The following is an 18596-nucleotide window of genomic DNA, read 5'->3' as shown; positions in this document are numbered from 1 at the left end:
ACCATCAAAGATGAGATAGCAGCCCGAGATATACCCACTGAGCTGAAGAAGTTGATCACGTTTGCCATCCTCATTGACTCCAGACTCAGAGAAAGACTCTCTTTTAAGGAGCACTTGCGGAAGCCTCCTGTATATTTGTCTCCGAGCTTTGCAGTCCCACCCCTGCCTCCCTCACCTCCCATGCCTCCTGGTACTGAGTCGGTCAGTGAAGATGAACCTAGGCACTTGGGCTTCACGCGTCTTTCTGTAGATGAGAGACCCCTTAGGAGGAGGGAGAGATTGTGCCTTTATTGTAACCAGGCAGGTCACTTTTGGAAGTCTTGTCCTACTTGTCCAGGGAACGCCTGTTCCTTGAGGTCCTGTCATGGACAGGCCTTAGGTGGCATTGTTTTGTTCCCAGTTATCCAGAAGGATAAGCCCCTGGTTTCGGTTACCTTTTCTTGGGCTTAGTAGTTTGTCGAGATACAGGCTCTAATCGACTCTGGGGCTGTAGGCCTGTTCATTGATGCTGCCTTTGTATCGAAGCACTTGATTCCACTGCAGCTATGTGACACTCCACTTGCCATTGAGGGTCTTGACGGGAGGGGCTCTTCACCAAGAGATAATCCAATTCCAATAATCCAAGTTATTTCCTCACCTAAGTTTCCACTGGTTATCGGTTATCCTTGGTTACAGAGGCACAACCTCTCTTTTGATTGGCTCCATGCTGAGGTTCTCTCCTGGTCGCCACAATGCAGTAAGACATGCTCCCAGAAGGTAGCCAAGGTCCTGCACACTTCTTCTCTCTCCTCCCTGCCGGAGGAGTACCGCAATTTTGGCAATGTCTTTGACAAAGGTCAAGACGGTAGTTTGTCTCCATACCAGTCGTATGATTGCACAATTGACCTTCAACCTGGTGCCATACCCCCTCATGGCCGGGTTTTTCCTTTTGTCGGTCTTAGAGGATAAGGCCGTGGAGGAGTATGTTGCAGATGCACTTTCTCGAGGTTTCATCTGCAAATCCTCATCTCCTGCTGATGCTGGTTTCTTCTTTGTGTGGTGAACTGAGACCTTGTATTGATTATAGGGGACTCAATAGTTTCACGATTAAGAATGCCTACCCGATTCCGTTGATTACGGAGTTATTTGACCGCCTCAAGGTAGCAACGGTTTTCACAAAGCTTGATTTGGGAGGGGCATGCAATCTCATAAGGATTAAGGAGGGCGACGAGTGGAAAACTGTGTTTAATACCAGAACAGGCCATTATGAGTACATCGTAATGCCTTTTGGCCTTTGTAATGCTCCGGTAGTTTTCCAGGAACTTATTAACGATGTCCTCCGAGATTTGTTGCAGTTATGTGTGGTGGTTTATCTCGATGATACCCTCATATTTTCCAAGTCCCTGGAGAGCCACCACACAGATGTCTGTTGTGTGCTTCAGAAACTAAGAGAGAACAATCTCTATTGTAAATTGTAGAAGTGCGAATTCCATTGTGAACACGTTAAATTCCTGGGTTGTCATTTAATTTCCACTGCTGGTTTTACGATAGACCCAGAGAAACTTTAAGCAGTCCTACAGTGGCCCTGGTGTTTTCAGCTTTTTCTTGGCTTTACCAACTATTATTGAAAGTTTATTCGTAACTTCTCATCTCTGGTTAAGCCCCTGACTGATATGACCAGAAAGAATGGTAACCCACAGTGTTGGTCTCCGGAGTCCATTAAGGCCTTTGAGAGTCTCAAGGTTACCTTTATTTCTGCTCCTGTGTTGGCACATCCTGATCCTACGTTACCTTTTATCCTTGAGCTTGATGCTTCTGAGACTGGAGTTGGTGCCCTGCTGTCTCAACGTCCTACCTCTGAGAGCGCTATGCATCCCTGTGGCTACTTTTCCAAAATCATTTTAGCCCTGAAAGAATGGAGACATCTCCTCGAAGGTACCACTGTGCCGGTTCTCATTCTTACTGACCATAACTGACCGGTTCTTGAAAATGTCTCATTGTATTCCACTTAAGAAGTTGCCCACTTCTAAAGAACATGCTTCTATTTTTGCTCGAGAGATCTTTCTCTTACATAGGCTACCCAAGGTGATTGTCTCGGACAGGGGTAGTCAGTTTGTGTCCCGGTTCTGGCGAGCCTTTTGTGCACAGTTGGGAATTCAGCTTGCTTTCTCCTCTGCATATCACCTTCAGTCTAATGGGGCCACAGAACGAGCCAATCAGTTCTTGGACAATTCCTATGTTGCTATATTTCTGACCATCATAACAACTGGTCAGACCTATTATCATGGGCAGAGTTTGCTCACAATAGTGCCTTGAATTCTGCTTCTCTATTGTCCCCATTTATGGCGAACTATGGTTTCCAACCTTCCATGTTGCCTGACTCATTTGTTCCTGCATTAGAGGAGCATCTCCGTGGTCTTCGTTCCACTTGGGCACAAGTCCAGGAGGCTTTGCGATGTGCTAATGATAGGTACAGACTCCATGCTGACTGCAGACACCTGCCTGCACCTTCCTACCAGGTTGGGGACAGGGTCTGGCTTTTATCTCACAACCTCCAACTTCGTGTTCCCTCTCTGAAGTTCGCAACTCAGTTTATTGGGCCTTTCCATAGTCTTAGCAGGATTAACCCAGTGGCCTACGCATTAGACCTTCCTTATAATATGCGTATCTCAAATGTATTTCATGTCTCCTTATTAAAACCTTTGGTCTGCAACCGCTTTACCACCTCGGTGCCTCGTGCTTACCCTGTACAGGTTGAGAACTATGAGGAGTATGATGTACAGTCCATTGTTGCATTAGAAAGGGTACTGCCAAGAGGAAAGCTTTTGGGCCTCATCCTTGGACGTACATGCCCCTGTCCTCCTCCGTGATTTCCATAGATGTTTTCCCCTCAAGCCTGGTAGTCCTCCAAGGGGGAGGGGTCATTGAGAAGGGGGTACTGTCAGGGCTGGGCTCAGCCCTTCCTTCTCTGAGCTGTCTGCTCAGCTGTCGGCTAATTGCCAGCTTCTATCTCTCCACAGTGACTCACCTGTTGATGATATCTTGCTCATCAGTCCTGCCTACTTAAGCTGTCCAGCCCAGATGATCTTTGCCTTCGCCTTAGTCACACTGTTCTGTGTTCCTGTTAAAGACTTGCTTGACTGACATTCCTTCTGGCTCCAGATCCTGCCTGCTGTTCTACTACGCTCATCTCTGGCTCCCTGATGTTTTGAGTTGTCTGGCTATCCATTCTGTGTCCTGAACTCTGGCTATGTTTTGACTACGTTTACTCTGTTTACTTTTTTTTATTATTAAACAAGTGAGATTTAACTGTACTTTGTCTTAGTCTGATTCATGGTTTCTGACATGTAGGCTGTCAGTCACAGCTCTCTGCTCTTCTTCCTCCTCGCTCATTAGAGCGCTGAGCTGTGTAGGGTGGCGGAGCAGCTGTCTCAGGCTTTCAGCAGCTGGCTGAGAGGATTAGCGGGGTGTCAGTCCAGGCACCTGGTGGATCCAGACTCTGTGGTTGGGATGACACCATGCCTGGACTGACATTGGTGATGTCAGCAGAGTCTGCTCTCAGCTGAAAACGGGTCACAGGAGTGCAAAACAAATTGCACTCCTGTGATCCATAGGAAAAATACAGCTAAACGAGCTTTGGCTATACCTCTCCTTTAAGTGTTTAGGCATCTATCTGTATTTTATTTTCTTATACTTCCATGTTTTATATATGTAACTGTATTACAGCAGGAATATTGGACTTTATGTTGTTTGCTAGTTTGATCTCATGTCAAAAACTAGACCTACATATGTGTATTTGCTTCTGGACTATTTTACAACCAGTTAACAGCCAAATTAAGACCGGGCCCATAAACACTCTTTTCCAGATCCTAGGCTGAATAGCATTTGATGTATTTAGCTAATTTTTAAATCAATTTGCAAGGTGTGCCCTTAAACTGTAATGGGTCCAGGTTAAAGTGATATTAAAGTCTTGTTTTAAAAAAAAAAAAAAAATAACAAACATGTTATACTTTTTTTTAAACTCTTTTTATTGACAAGATGTACAAAAGAGAGACATTTTGGTACACTGACCAATGTGTTCAACATGAGCACAAGGAAAATAAATTTCAGTACACAATTACGTATCATGTTTACAGCTGTATATACAAAGACCAGCGATACATTTTATACATAAACAGATGACATCCAGTCACTCAGCAACCGAGTAATGGTGGGTTGGGCATTAGGCGACTCTCTATCAGGTATACATGTATGAGCACATTCAGATCCATAAACCAAATATAAGCCCTAAGCTCTTCAGGTAGTTGTGATAGTAAGAGTGGGTGAACATCAAGAGTCCCACACCTTATTGTATTTAGTGGGACAACCCTTATGCTCAAAGATAATTTTTTTCAAATGGGAGGATCTGGTTCACCATCTGTCGGGTACATGGAGGAGCAGAATGATTTCATTTAATTGCTATGGCCAAATATGAGTGATATCAGATAGGAGTGTCTGCCACTTAGCCTGGTATATATATAACATTTACTAACAATGGAGCTTGCAAAATTTGGTGCCACTCTACATAGAAGAGCTCTATATATCAGCTTCCAGGTTTTATTGTCAAAACTTAATTGAACAAACTGAGGTTAGAAGCTGATTGGCTACCCTGCACAGCTGCACCAGATTCTGTGTGCTGCAGTTTTAGTAAATTTCCCCCAAAGTCTCAGTCACTGCTCTCCCTTATTGTGAAACTGAACTGCAAAGAGTTAAAGAAGATTGCGCCTGCTTCTCGAAAGACAACGCCAATATCTCAGAAGGAAGTTACCCTATATGGCTTTGCTATTCCCTATATGGACATAAACCAGCATAAAAGCTTATACATCGTCACAATATTATATTTTACATATGCCTTGCCTCGTCTGACGCAAAATCTGGCCAAAGTCTGGATTTCTATTATATAAGCTGTGAAAAGAGGAAACAATAAAGAGAAGTAACTTTACACTGAGCTGTGCCTGTCTCAGCGTGAATTATTTTCAGAATGTGCACACTTCATATTGAAACAATTTGGACAGGGGCAGATATAAAAGTTTGGACGGTTCGGTTCCGATCCAAAACACTTATATGTAAAAGTGAGGTCACTCTCCTGGGTATGTAGCAGGGAATACAGGAATGACCTGAATTAAAAATGTCTAGTAGTTATGTTTTAACTGTGCAATTTAGCTGATTGCCCAGTGTTCATTTTTAACACATTTTTAACACAGAAATGAAGCATCAGTTAATCTTTGTGTAATTTAAAATAGGAACCCTGTCCAGTGAAGCATGCAATTGTACCAGTAGTAGTTATTATTAAAATTATTATACAGGATTCATATAGAACTGACAGTTTACACAGCATGTTACAGAGTTAGATACCTTCACACAGCAGCTAATGCAGCAACCAAAACTCAATAAAGGATTTTTCAGAAAAAGTTATAAATAAAAGGAAATCTCCAGTTTCATTAAAATGAATTGCATGTTTATAAATTGCTACATAAGCTTTTTTTGTAGTTTAAAGTTCACTTTAAAAATAAAAATAAATTCACCTTTTTTGTAGGTAAAAAGATTACTGAAGTCTAGGAAGATCAATGAACCATGAGAGAGCTCACCAGCGCCCTCACAGTTAATTGAGAACTACAAGCTGTCTGCTGCAGTGGACCATGGTACTTGTAGTTCATTAATTCACTAAACTCTGTGAGCAATAAATGTTTTTGAATACCCCATCAGCTGTCACAACGAGGGATTGCAGAGTCACAGGTATTTTAGCAGCATGTTACAAAAACAAAAAAATATTCAGCTTTAAGAGCATAAACATAAAGCTTACCTCCTGCATTATTTCAAATTGTGCACTTTTTCAGTGATGCATATTTATAGCCACCTTGAGAAACTGAGAGCAGGCAGACCAGGCAGACCAGGCAGAAGTCACTTTATTTGCATAAGAAATCATTTGTGACACTTGGTAAATTGCAGATTTTGGACAGCATAGATAAATACAGGATTGATTCTGATTTCTGTTTGTGAAACATGAAGCTGTAGAATAGTGGATGACAAATGACAATTATTAGTCTCTGGACAAGTTTGTAAACAAATAACATAATTTATTAGTTGACAAAAAAAAATCAAATAAGAGCTTTGTTTCGTACAAAGCAAGCTCTATGTGGTACAGATGTATTATTTCAAAACATTAGAGTGCCTGTAAGAAGAAAATACTTTATATACCCCGGGGTGTCTGACAGATGCAAGCATCTCATCCTCTAGTACTTCTCTGTTCTGCAATCAGGCCATCCATTCACACGCTAATAGGCAGCCAGCAGGTGTGAATCAGAGTTTTTTTTCTTGTAGGGCTTCCCTGCTATTCACTTTATAAAGCAGGCGGCAGCAGAATCCTGCAGTTATCAGAGGAGGAATTCACAGTCCAAATGTTAGATGCAACAACTAAATAAAAAAAAGGAGTGTTCAAAAACCCTTTCATAAAATAAATTAAGATAAATGTTAATAAATCAAAGTCTAAAGCCCCATACACACTATTAGATTTTCTGCAGATTTTTGTCTTCAGATTTACCAAAACCATGTAGTGCAAGGGCCTGCCTGGTTGCATACAAATTGAAACTCTTAAGGTTTGACCTCATATTATATTGTTTTGGTAAATCTGAAGACAAAAATCTGCAGAAAATCTAATAGTGTGTATGGGGTCTAATACACACACACACACTAAATAATTAAATAAAAATACAAACATACATGCATAAAATAGTAAAAAAAACAAGAGCAATGTGTGGTATCCTTGCATCATGGGCCCACATTATGGTTTCATCATGATAAGAAACATAAAAGAGTGGAGGGGAGCAATAGTGCACACATAAAAAAACACATTTTGGATGAGATAAAAACAAATAAAGAAATGCACTCACATGTATCATGGAGGGCTTATGCCTTATATGCAGCCTGGTGTTAATATGAGATGATCCACTTTGCGATCATCTCATAGAGTTGTTCAAGTCCTTGGTGCTAACTAAGGATGAGCTTCGAGTTGGAGTCAAACTCATATTCAGCTCGAACATCGGCTGTTCGCCAGTTCGCCGAACAGCGAACAATTTGGGGTGTGCTAAAAGTCTATGGGAACTAATTTTAAAGGCTTATATGCAAGGTATTGTCATAAAAAGTGTTTGGGGACCTGGGTCCTGTCCCAGGGGACATGGATCAATGCAAAAAAAAGTTTTAAAAACGGACGTTTTTTCGGGAGCAGTGATTTTAATAATGCTTAAAGTGAAACAAGACTTCCGGTTCCGGCGCCACATGAGGAGGAGGTAGCGAGCTCCAGCTCCCGCAGCGCTCCTCACTAATCTGCCTCTCAAGCCGGCTATTGCTCCGAGGAGACCCCCCATCACAGTGCGGACATACAGCGGGCTCCCATGGATCGCTTTGTGGAGCGATCGTACGCTCGGGCGGTCACATCCACGATCCCCACCGGAGGAGATACAGCGGTGGACACAGCCAAGATGGCGGCCGCCCCAGGCATGACGGAGCAGGCACACACGCAGCCACAGCCACAACCACCGCTCCCCTCAGCTCCTGACATACAAGGTACAGACCCTACCTCCCCTGCTGGAATTGCACAGGCTGTAGTCACGCTGCTGGGCCCCACTCTCACAGCTACAGTGGATGCAGCAGTCCATAGAGGGTTAGAGCAGTTACATATTGACCTACAAGCACAGGCACAGAGAATCAATCAGGTAGAGGATAGGATTTCCTCCCTGGAAGATGAACTCACAGCCTCATCTGCAGCAGTAGCACGTCTCACAGCTACTAATAGGGACATATGGGACAAACTCGATGATTTGGAAAATCATTCGAAAAGAAACAATTTACGCATCATTGGTCTGCCTGAATCAGTTTCCACACCACAGTTAACCAATATATGCGCAAAAATTATCCAAGAACAACTGGGCCTTCGCATTCCCTGCACTATTGAACGCGCGTACCGCATAGGTCAATTCTCAGAATCACGTACCAAACCCCGCCACGTTATTGTAAAGTACCTCAACTACGCGGACAAGAATGCCATAATGCAAAAGTTTCGTCGCTCACAGTCTTTAATGGTTGATGGCGCAAAACTCCTACTTTTTGCAGATTACTCCATAGAGGTAATGAAGCAGCGTAAAGCGTTTTCACCGATCTGCTCCACCCTTCATCATAACCAAATCCGGTTCTCTTTAGCCTATCCGGCTGTCCTCCGCATCCAAACACATGAAGGAGAACACCTCACGTTTCATACCCCTGAGGAGGCGGAACACTTTCTCGCCACCCGAGGCACAGAAATGGAGCATAGCAACATTGAAGAGAATTCACCATCATCATCACCATCGACAGCGAAGGTACCACCTAAACAGCAACGCAGCCCCACAAAACCTCCATACAAGCGCAGCCGCTTTACTAACCAAGACGACCGCTCTGCAAATCGATGAAGGACTCCAGGAACTTTATCTAACCATCTACACTTCCTCGGATGGGTAATTTTACCCCCCATTGTCTCTAACCTGTTTTCTTCCTATTTTTTTATGTTAGCCTGTTTTGGTTGTAATGTCTTACACGGTTGCTAGTATTTGTTAGCTAAAGGTCCTGTTATTATGCCTCCAAGCCTGGTTTACCACTACCCACCGCCCACATACTCTGTTTACCCAAAAGGTTAACATAATAACTCAGGTGATCTCCATGGCTATAGACCCCTAATGGGGCAGACCATTTGATTAAGTCACCCCCTTATTTTTGCACTTCATTATTTTAGCTAAGCCCTTTATTTGACACAGATACAACCAGCACTTCCCCTAACCCCATACCCTGATCATACCCCTCCCCCCCTCCCCTCTCTCCCCCCTTTTCCCTCATCTCTTCCTCCCTTATCCCACTCCTCCTAGCCAAAATCATGCTCATATGTGAGGATCTGGCGGGTCGCTGAGAGGCATTATGGGTAGTTGTATCCCATGTGGAAAAAAGTGAAGTACACTGTTTGTAGTTTGTTACGCCATAACTGTAATCCTGCTTTGTTACAGCTTAATACCTATTGCTTAATACATTTGCAATTCATGTTTGCCTTACTAGTACCTTTTCTCCTATGTGACCTACAGTTTTTGGGTGATTCCCGTATGGTTGACACTGTACATGTCAGGAGGCTCCCTGATCAGCCTCCCATTTATCATAACTATCATATCCAACCATGTCTTTTTCTGCCGACGGGAGTCACCTGAAATTTATATCATGGAATGTTAAGGGGCTCCGATCCCCAAATAAACGTATGTCCATTCTCAGACATCTACGGCGTCTTCGGGCAGATGTGGCCCTATTACAGGAGACACATCTCTCCGCAGACGATTTAACACGCCTTCAAAAAATGTGGGTAGGTTCTAAATACGGGTCCCCTGCAATGGGCCGCAAGGCCGGTGTAGCTATTCTAATTCATAAAAACCTACGACACTCTGTCAGAGAAGTGAGGGTTGACGCCTTAGGCCGCAAACTGACCTTACATATGACCATAGGTGACAAAGCCGTAGCTATCACTAATATCTATGCTCCCAACTCTCCAGACACTTCATTCTTTCAGGACATGGTTCAATGGATTCTCACGGCCCCTGAGGTATTGCATTTAGTGGGCGGGGACTTTAACTCTGCTATGTCCACACTGGCAGACCGCACTTATCTCCCTAAGCAAAAGACAAGGCCCGGTCCCTCCCATACACCAGACGCGACTCCCTTAGCACACTCTATTGAATCTATGCAGTTTGTAGACATCTGGCGCCTGACACATCCAACTGACAGAGAATATACTTTCTTCTCGCCCCCACATAATACCTTCTCTCGTATAGACTACTTCTTTGTCTCCCCGGCCCTAGTATCTGTAATAAACACCCCAGACATTTACGATGCCAGAATCTCAGACCACAGCCCCATCGCAGTCCATATGACACAACTCACACCCTCAACTCCTTCCCCTATCTGGCGTTTCCCTTCATATCTGGCGAATAATGAAGACTTCCGACAAGTCTTGCACCAAACATGGGAAGAATATATTTCCACAAATGGAGCACATATCTCTGACCCAAACCTCTTCTGGGAAGCAGGTAAAGCTTTCCTACGGGGCAAAATCATCTCGTACACCGTACAATTTAAAAAACACACTCGACAACAGTATATGCAAGCAAGCGAATCCCTACGCCTAGCTCATGACAAGCTAACATTAGACCGCACCTTAGCTAATATACAGGAATGGAAGCGGGCCAAGTGTGCCTTTGATCTCTGGGCAGAACAGCACGAAGCTGCTAAAACCTCGTACTCTACCCTTCACTTTCACAAATTTGGCAACAAGGCAGGCAGAATGCTAGCCAGACTATGTTCAGGACCAAGACGTCCTACACATATCCCAACCCTGAGAAATGCTTCCGGCTCATTAGTTACCTCACCTACCGAAGTCAGCAAACTACTTGCAGATTATTATACTGATCTGTACCGTGCAGACCCAACGGATCAACCTGAAGTGGAAGCTCTGCTTGACAAGATACGCCTGCCCAGGCTTCAAACGTCACACTTGGAGGCACTTAATGCGCCTATTACCTTAGAAGACATACAACACATGATCAAATCTATGGCCTCTGCTAAGGCTCCGGGTCCCGACGGGTACACTGCGGAATTCTTCAAATTAACGGCTGACTTCATCCCCAACACACTGAAGCATGTGTATGCAGCCATGTGGGACGGAGGTCCTTACCTCCCCACAGGGACACAAGCTCATATTAAACTAATCTCCAAGAAAGGAAAGGATCCCTTACTTCCAGGCTCCTATCGTCCAATCTCATTAATAAATGTAGACGTAAAAATCCTGTCTAAAATTATAGCATCACGTTTAGCTCTCTTACTTCCGTCCCTCTTACACCCAGCCCAATCAGGTTTTGTCTCAGGACGATCAGCCACACTAAATATACGTAAGGTCTTAATGGCGCTAGAATACGCTAAAACACACCCCGATAAAGATGTAGCAATCATGTCCCTAGACGCCGAAAAAGCCTTTGACAATATTGGTTTTTCATGGCTTTTTACGGTAATGGAAAAATTTGGTTTTTCAGGTCAAATCACAAGGTTCCTCGCACAAATGTACGCCTCACCAACGGCACGCCTTGTTACCCCGAACTTTATTTCAGACACCATCCCCTTAGCGAAAGGAACGAGACAGGGATGCCCCCTATCCCCGTTGTTATTCAACATTGCGATTGAACCCTTATCTAGAATCCTCAATTCAACCGAAGGGGTTAGTGGCATCACCTTGGGAAACCAAATACTCCGCTCTGCACTATTTGCGGACAATATTTTATTGTTCTCTACTGACCCCGTATCAGACTTTGACAGACTTAAACAAATATTTACTACCTTCCGACTTTGCTCAGGCTTTCGTATAAACTTTGATAAAAGTGAAATCCTAACACTACACCCTCGACTATCCACTAAATGGATACATTTGTCCCCGCTGACCATTGCACCTCATCATATAACATACTTAGGAATACATATAGGTCGAGACCCATCTTCCTTATATATACTCAACTATCCTCCCCTGGTGGCCAAAATTGTTCGGGAATTGGAGGCTTGGGCTGCCCTTCCCCTCTCGCTTTTTGGGAGAGCTCATCTTTTTAAAATGGTATCATTTGCACAGATTGTGGACAAGGAAAAATTACTCCTGCGCTTGTGAGGGTCTGATTTGATTTTGGGAAGAGTAGTATTGTAAACTGTAACGAAGCTAGAAGAGATGGTAATGCTTGTCCCGCTGCCCAGAGAATGACCCCGGGGTGGTCAGGTAGGCTAAGTGGAGAATGATGGATGAAGGGCGCGTGATCAAGCTCACATCAAAACATATAAAATTTATTTCAGAGGAAATAAAGAGCAAATAAAAACAGTAGAATAATACCAATACTACGTATCATGCAAACAGGTGACAAAATGTAAAAGACATCAAAAATTAAAAATGGGTTAAAAATATATCAAGAGCCCATGTTTAGGCAGGTATTTAGAGTTGGCTAACGCGTTTCGAGGATGACCTCTTCATCAGAGCCTGTTTGAGAACCAGGGTGCAGTCTTTAATCGCCAGTAGGCCAAAGTATGTACATCAACATGATGGCTAGTTGGACAAAGCGGCCTGAAATGGAAGATGCGATTTTCTGTGTTCCATACCAGTCCACCATCAAGCGTTCTAGGTGGAACAGAGAACAGAAAAGAAATATATATATATACATATATATATATATATATATCTATACACACATATATATATACACACATGTGTACAAATTATAGACGCGTATGCACCTGTGTGCACATGCACAGGCACACACGTATACACAGACAGTATAAAAAGGAGAACATTTGTATATGTGTGCAATTACATACATAGACAGAATATCAGCTAAAATTGCAGTATGGAGCACATGACGAGAAAATGCAACAAGAAATCAAATAAACAAAACAAAACAAAACAGGAAGCGCATGATGGGTGAATATGCATAAAACAAAAGACACAATCACACAATAAGTGAATAAAAATGGATTGATGTATGAATGACACCTACCTATGTGATAGTATATATACTATCACATAGGTAGGTGAATTTTTTCCACATGACAAGGCACCAGCTTGTCTTTTTTCCTTTGTCAATATATACATTTTCCAACTAATACAACAACCTCTTAAATTAACCCTTCTGAGTCATACACATATATATATACATATATGCGTATGTATGCATTTTTATTTTTATTTTTATTTTAAAAAATCTTTTTATATATATATATATATGTTTATATATATTTTTTATATATATTTTTCTCCCTTTGACCATTCATGTATACTATCTTTAAACACTATGCCATATCCAATTGGGATAGATATTGTTCCTTTGCCAATTCTCTGTACACATATGAGTTCCCATTCCATCACATTCATACATCAATCCATTTTTATTCACTTATTGTGTGATTGTGTTTTTTGTTTTATGCATATTCACCCATCATGCGCTTCCTGTTTTGTTTTGTTTTGTTTATTTGATTTCTTGTTGCATTTTCTCGTCATGTGCTCCATACTGCAATTTTAGCTGATATTCTGTCTATGTATGTAATTGCACACATATACAAATGTTCTCCTTTTTATACTGTCTGTGTATACGTGTGTGCCTGTGCATGTGCACACAGGTGCATACGCGTCTATAATTTGTACACATGTGTGTATATATATATGTGTGTATAGATATATATATATATATATATATATATATATGTATATATATATATATTTCTTTTCTGTTCTCTGTTCCACCTAGAACGCTTGATGGTGGACTGGTATGGAACACAGAAAATCGCATCTTCCATTTCAGGCCGCTTTGTCCAACTAGCCATCATGTTGATGTACATACTTTGGCCTACTGGCTATTAAAGACTGCACCCTGGTTCTCAAACGGTATCATTTGCACGCCTACTGTATCCCATGCAAACCATACCTCTACTACTGAGGCATTCAGACGTGCAGAAACTTCAGAAGGCCGTGACAGCTTTCCTATGGTCTAGCAAAAAAACGCGCATCGCGCTTTAAAAACTATGTCTCCCGAAGAGCGAGGGCGGGGCTCCCCAACATTCGTTTTTATAATTTAGCCTGCTTACTTAGACAGGGTCTAGACTGGTTAACAGGAGGGTCCAAATACTCCAACTTTGCCCTTGAGGACTCTATGGCTTCTCCATACGACCTTGCAGGCATCCTCCACTCCAATCCTAACAACCTGCCGCACCACCTCAAAACCAGCATATTGTTCAGGGACACTGTCATCGCCTGGAGGGAGGTCAGAAAACTACTTGGTCTGCCTTCTAACATCTCGAAACATCTCAAAATACAAGGCAACCCTATGTTCTCACCTTCCACTCTACATAAAGCTTATACCCAATGGCAATCCAAAGGACTCATGAAGATAACCTCGTTATACCAAAACAATACAAGCAAGCTCAAACCATACCAAAATCTGATGCGGGAATTCTCCCTGCCACCAACTCACAGCTTCTTCCATTACCAACTCACGAATTATCTGAAAACCTGCTATGGTCCCGAGACTGATCCTTTTAAACCATTGACAACCTACTGCAAAGCAAAGATTACTCTATCTCCAACATCTATTCTCACCTCATTCAGCACCAGTCACGGAAGTACCGCCTCACGCCTTTCCAAAAATGGTCTCATATACTAGGAGATGAGGACCTACCCGACAAAATCTTTGAGGGATATAGGCTCACCCGGAAACTTACGATCTCTGAAACATGGCGTGAAACTCAATTCAAGATTATCCACAGAGCATACTTCCCATTCCGTTTCAATAAAGAGGACCCGTCTCAAGCTCTATGTCCATGGTGCTTACTGCCACGTCCTACGCTGCTCCATAGGCTTTGGGAGTGCTCTGCTATTAACAGCTACTGGAACGATGTGATAGCCTACATTAATAAAATCTGCAATATCAAATTACATAGAGACTGCCTACTATGCCTGTTTAGCATCACCCCTCCAGTATCCTCCTCGTCCGCATTGGACTTTTCAAACATACCGCACTGGGCCCATATCTGCCTTCTTGTAGCCCGCAGGACTATTATGTCCCACTGGATAACGACATCGCCGCCCAGTCTGCCTGCGGTTATAAAAGCCTTGACTTCATTATTCTATCTAGAAAGATTGGACCTCATCAAGTCGAATCTCCGCTTTACCCCACGATTTTTTAAATGCTGGAGAAAATTTCTGGAAGCCACATTTCCTCAACAGACCATCCAAGACATAATGCACCCATTTAGATATACAGAATGGTACCTGACGAGAGACATCACTAACTCACTCGGCAAACTTAAAATTCCTCCGGCCTCTGATCCTTCTTCATTTAAACCACCGTAAGCGGCCTACAATCACTTGAAGCTCCTTGGCATCCATCAACTTCAGCTATTACACTCTGGGACTATATTCACCCAAATAAAATGTATTACCTAGACCATATTGTAGGTTATCTAGCTAGATAGGCTCATAAGTTGCCTCCATTCCCTAAAGGTACAAAAATGTAGGATGAACCTTTTTGGCAACTTCTTGCCCAATGTTAGTGACAAGCTGGCAAATGTGAATTGCTTACCCCCTCCCCCTCCCCTCTCCCCTCCCTTTCCCCAGCACTCCTTATAAATATGTTTATGTTTAGATAGAACGTGCATTCTATATAAAGAATAATTGTGTATATTCATGCCTTACAATTGTTCTGTACAATGTCTTCTATGAATATATTTTGAAAAAATCAATAAATATTTTTCAAAAAAAAAAAAGTGAAACAATAAAAGTGTAATATTCCTTTAAATTTCGTACCTGGGGGGTGTCTATAGTATGCCTGTAAAGGGGCGCATGTTTCCTGTGTTTAGAACAGTCTGACAGCAAAATGACATTTCAAAGGAAAAAAAGTCATTTAAAACTACTAGCGGCTATTAATGAATTGTCGGTCCGACAATTCCCAATAAAAGTTCATTGATAAAAATGGCATGGGATTTCCCCACAGGGGAACCCTGAACCAAAATAAAAAAAATAAAAAAATGGCGTGGGGGTCCCCCTAAATTCCATACCAGGCCCTTCATCCAGGATGGAAGGCTCCCGCTGTGTGATGCTTCTCGTCTTCTGACACTTCTTAAATAAGAGAGGGCAGGGCCAGCCAGTGACCCTGCCCCCCTCTGATGCACGGGGACTTGATGGGGACTTCCCTATGGGTTTCCACGTGACGTCAGAGGGGGCGGGGTCACCCGGTTACGTAACGGTTACATAACGGATCTGGGGGTCTCCTTGTTAAAGGGGGCTTCCAGATTCCGATAAGCTTCCCACCCGCAGACCCCCACAACCACCAGGCAATTCATTAATAGCCTCAAGTAGTTTTAAATGACTTTTTTCCTTTGAAATGTCATTTTGCTGTCAGACTGTTCTAAACATGGGAAACATGCGCCCCTTTACAGACATACTATAGACACCCCCCAGGTACGAAATTTAAAGCAATATTACACTTTTATTGTTTCACTTTAAGCATTATTAAAATCATTGCTCCCGAAAAAAACGTCCCTTTTTAAAACTTTTTTTTTTGCATTGATCCATGTCCCCTGGGACAGGACCCAGGTCCCCAAACACTTTTTATGACAATAACTTGCATATAAGCCTTTAAAATTAGCACTTTTGATTATTCATGTTAGCGTCCTATAGACTTTAACGGTGTTCGCGTGTTCAAACTAATTTTTTTGCCTGTTGGCATGTTCTGGTGCGAACTGAACAGGGGGGTGTTCGGCTCATCCCTAGTGCTAAGCTCTGCCATCCACAGCTTTTTTTTCTAGTGATATAAAGAATAATATTATTATGCTAGTTACTTTTATTTTTGGTGCAAGTTACCACAACACTATTATCCCGTAGTTTTTAAGATCAAAGAAAAAAATATGTTGGTGTCCCTTGTTAATTTTACATTGTATTTTAAAAAAAAAATTTAACTGCCTACTCCCAAACTGTCATTTGAAGTAAAACACATAGCCAAGTATTATTCTCCACAATTTTTTTTATTGCGCATTAAAAAAAGAAAACGAAAAAAAATTAGACATGCTATCTGCCAATAGAACTTAACCAAAAAGTGCATTCTACGCATCCAAAAATACAGAAAATATAACTAATCAAATCATTATTATTCAACCAAAAAATAAAATAAAAGCCTCATGCATGTTTCCTGTTTCCTAATATAGGGGGTCAACAATGCCAAGAGTTGGTGAAAGCAGGGGTCTGTCATCAGGAGATAATTCCTAAAATCATTCGGATTATTCTCCCGGAGCTCCCGCAGCAAAGTCATATGACATAATGGTCATAATTAATAAAACAACCAATTTTTGGTCCAAGAAATCCTCCTCCTATTCCTGGACTGGACTTGGGTCAAAGTAATAACTTCAAGGCTAATCATAAATAACACGTTATCTCCTCCAATTCTGCAACATGGCTGGTTGACGAACGGCCATTGAGAAATGAACTGAAAAGTGTGAACTGAAAAGTGCAAAATGAAAGTGCAAAATGAAAAATACGAATCAACACTCACCAAACGTCTACTAACACAAAATTAGCAGAAGGAGAACAAAGGGTGGCGCCTAACAATTGAACTATCTCTTTTTTGGTTCGTAATATGTCAAGTACGTCACTATGTTCATGTTTGTTGGCCGACAATTGTGTACCATTTGTATGCAAGACAAAATCCAGGCACACGCCTTCAGACAAATGTCCGAGGTTTTGTCTGTGGAAAATCCGATCGTGTGTACAAGGCTTTAGTTTCTCCTCACCACCCAAAACTGATTGCTTTTGAAAAATGAAAGAGTAAAGAAACTACTTAGTCCATATAACAAGGGAGTCTCTCAAGAAGAGGGGATTCTTATGACAACTACTTTTAAAAAAAAGAGGCAATTGGTGCAATCTCAGTAAAGTGACTCCCCATGTTTTTTTTTACTGCTAAAAAAAAAGATTTGTGAACGTTTTGTATTTTTTAAGATGGTACAAGGGTTCTTTAAACACATCATATAGCAACTATGTGCAGTGTTACTTGCACTTTGAAAATCTTATCTTTTATACTGAATTAACCCTACAATCACATTCAGCCAGACAGAAGATCAGTATAATAACATAGCAGAAAATGGTTCAAGCATGTACAGCCATGTATAATCTCCCCTCCTATGCTCCTCCAGCACTGCACAGCTTCTATAGCTCTGCTAACCTAGCTTAAGAGATCTAATCAATCTCCTGAACCTAGTAAAATAAACATGTTTGGTGCCTAATTGATAGTTATTTTCTTATACAATAGTGTAACTATGTTTTATGAATGAAATTCCATCACAGCAGGAATTATGAATTATGTGCAGTACATAGTTGTGGCTCCGGTATTAAAGTCTCAGGTTCAAAACCACACTTGTTTATTTCTTTAAATAACAGTCTATGGCAGGCAAGAGTCTCTGGTTTAATAGATGTTTATGATCTTTGTGACTGCATTAACAGGCTGTGCAGATCCTGGCCAAGATGTTTATGTATACTCTTCAAACTAATCTTTTTTCTGTCAATATATCTTGATCTGGCTGTTTTTTGTTTCTCAATGTGTGCCTTCTCTGTTTCCTAACACAGGCATAAGTTTTACATCTGACCACTACGGTTACTGAGTTGTACATTTTGGGAAAAATTATAGTGGCACTGTTTTCAATACAACTTGCCCATTTTCTCTCCACAGTTTAGGTTCCACCAGTATGACAATAACTCATTACTCTTTACTGTTTTAGTGCCAGATGAAAAGTTCCAGCCTTAAATGATGACTCTTCCACAAATCTTGCTGTATAGCATGAAAAAAGTGCCTACTTGTATGTCCCTGTCACTCTGTAAAAACAGGCATGTACATACAACCCTGTACATATTTTCTCCCAGTATAAGCACACCTATAGATGCCTATCTCCACTCCATCTCAGAAAAAATAGCCCTCTGTGACCCATGTTAACTTCACCATTAACCATCT

This window comes from Aquarana catesbeiana, linkage group LG02 (genome assembly GCF_042186555.1).
Source record: "Aquarana catesbeiana isolate 2022-GZ linkage group LG02, ASM4218655v1, whole genome shotgun sequence".
Classification (NCBI taxonomy): Eukaryota; Metazoa; Chordata; class Amphibia; order Anura; family Ranidae; genus Aquarana; species Aquarana catesbeiana.
Note: the sequence above shows the minus strand (reverse complement) of the source record.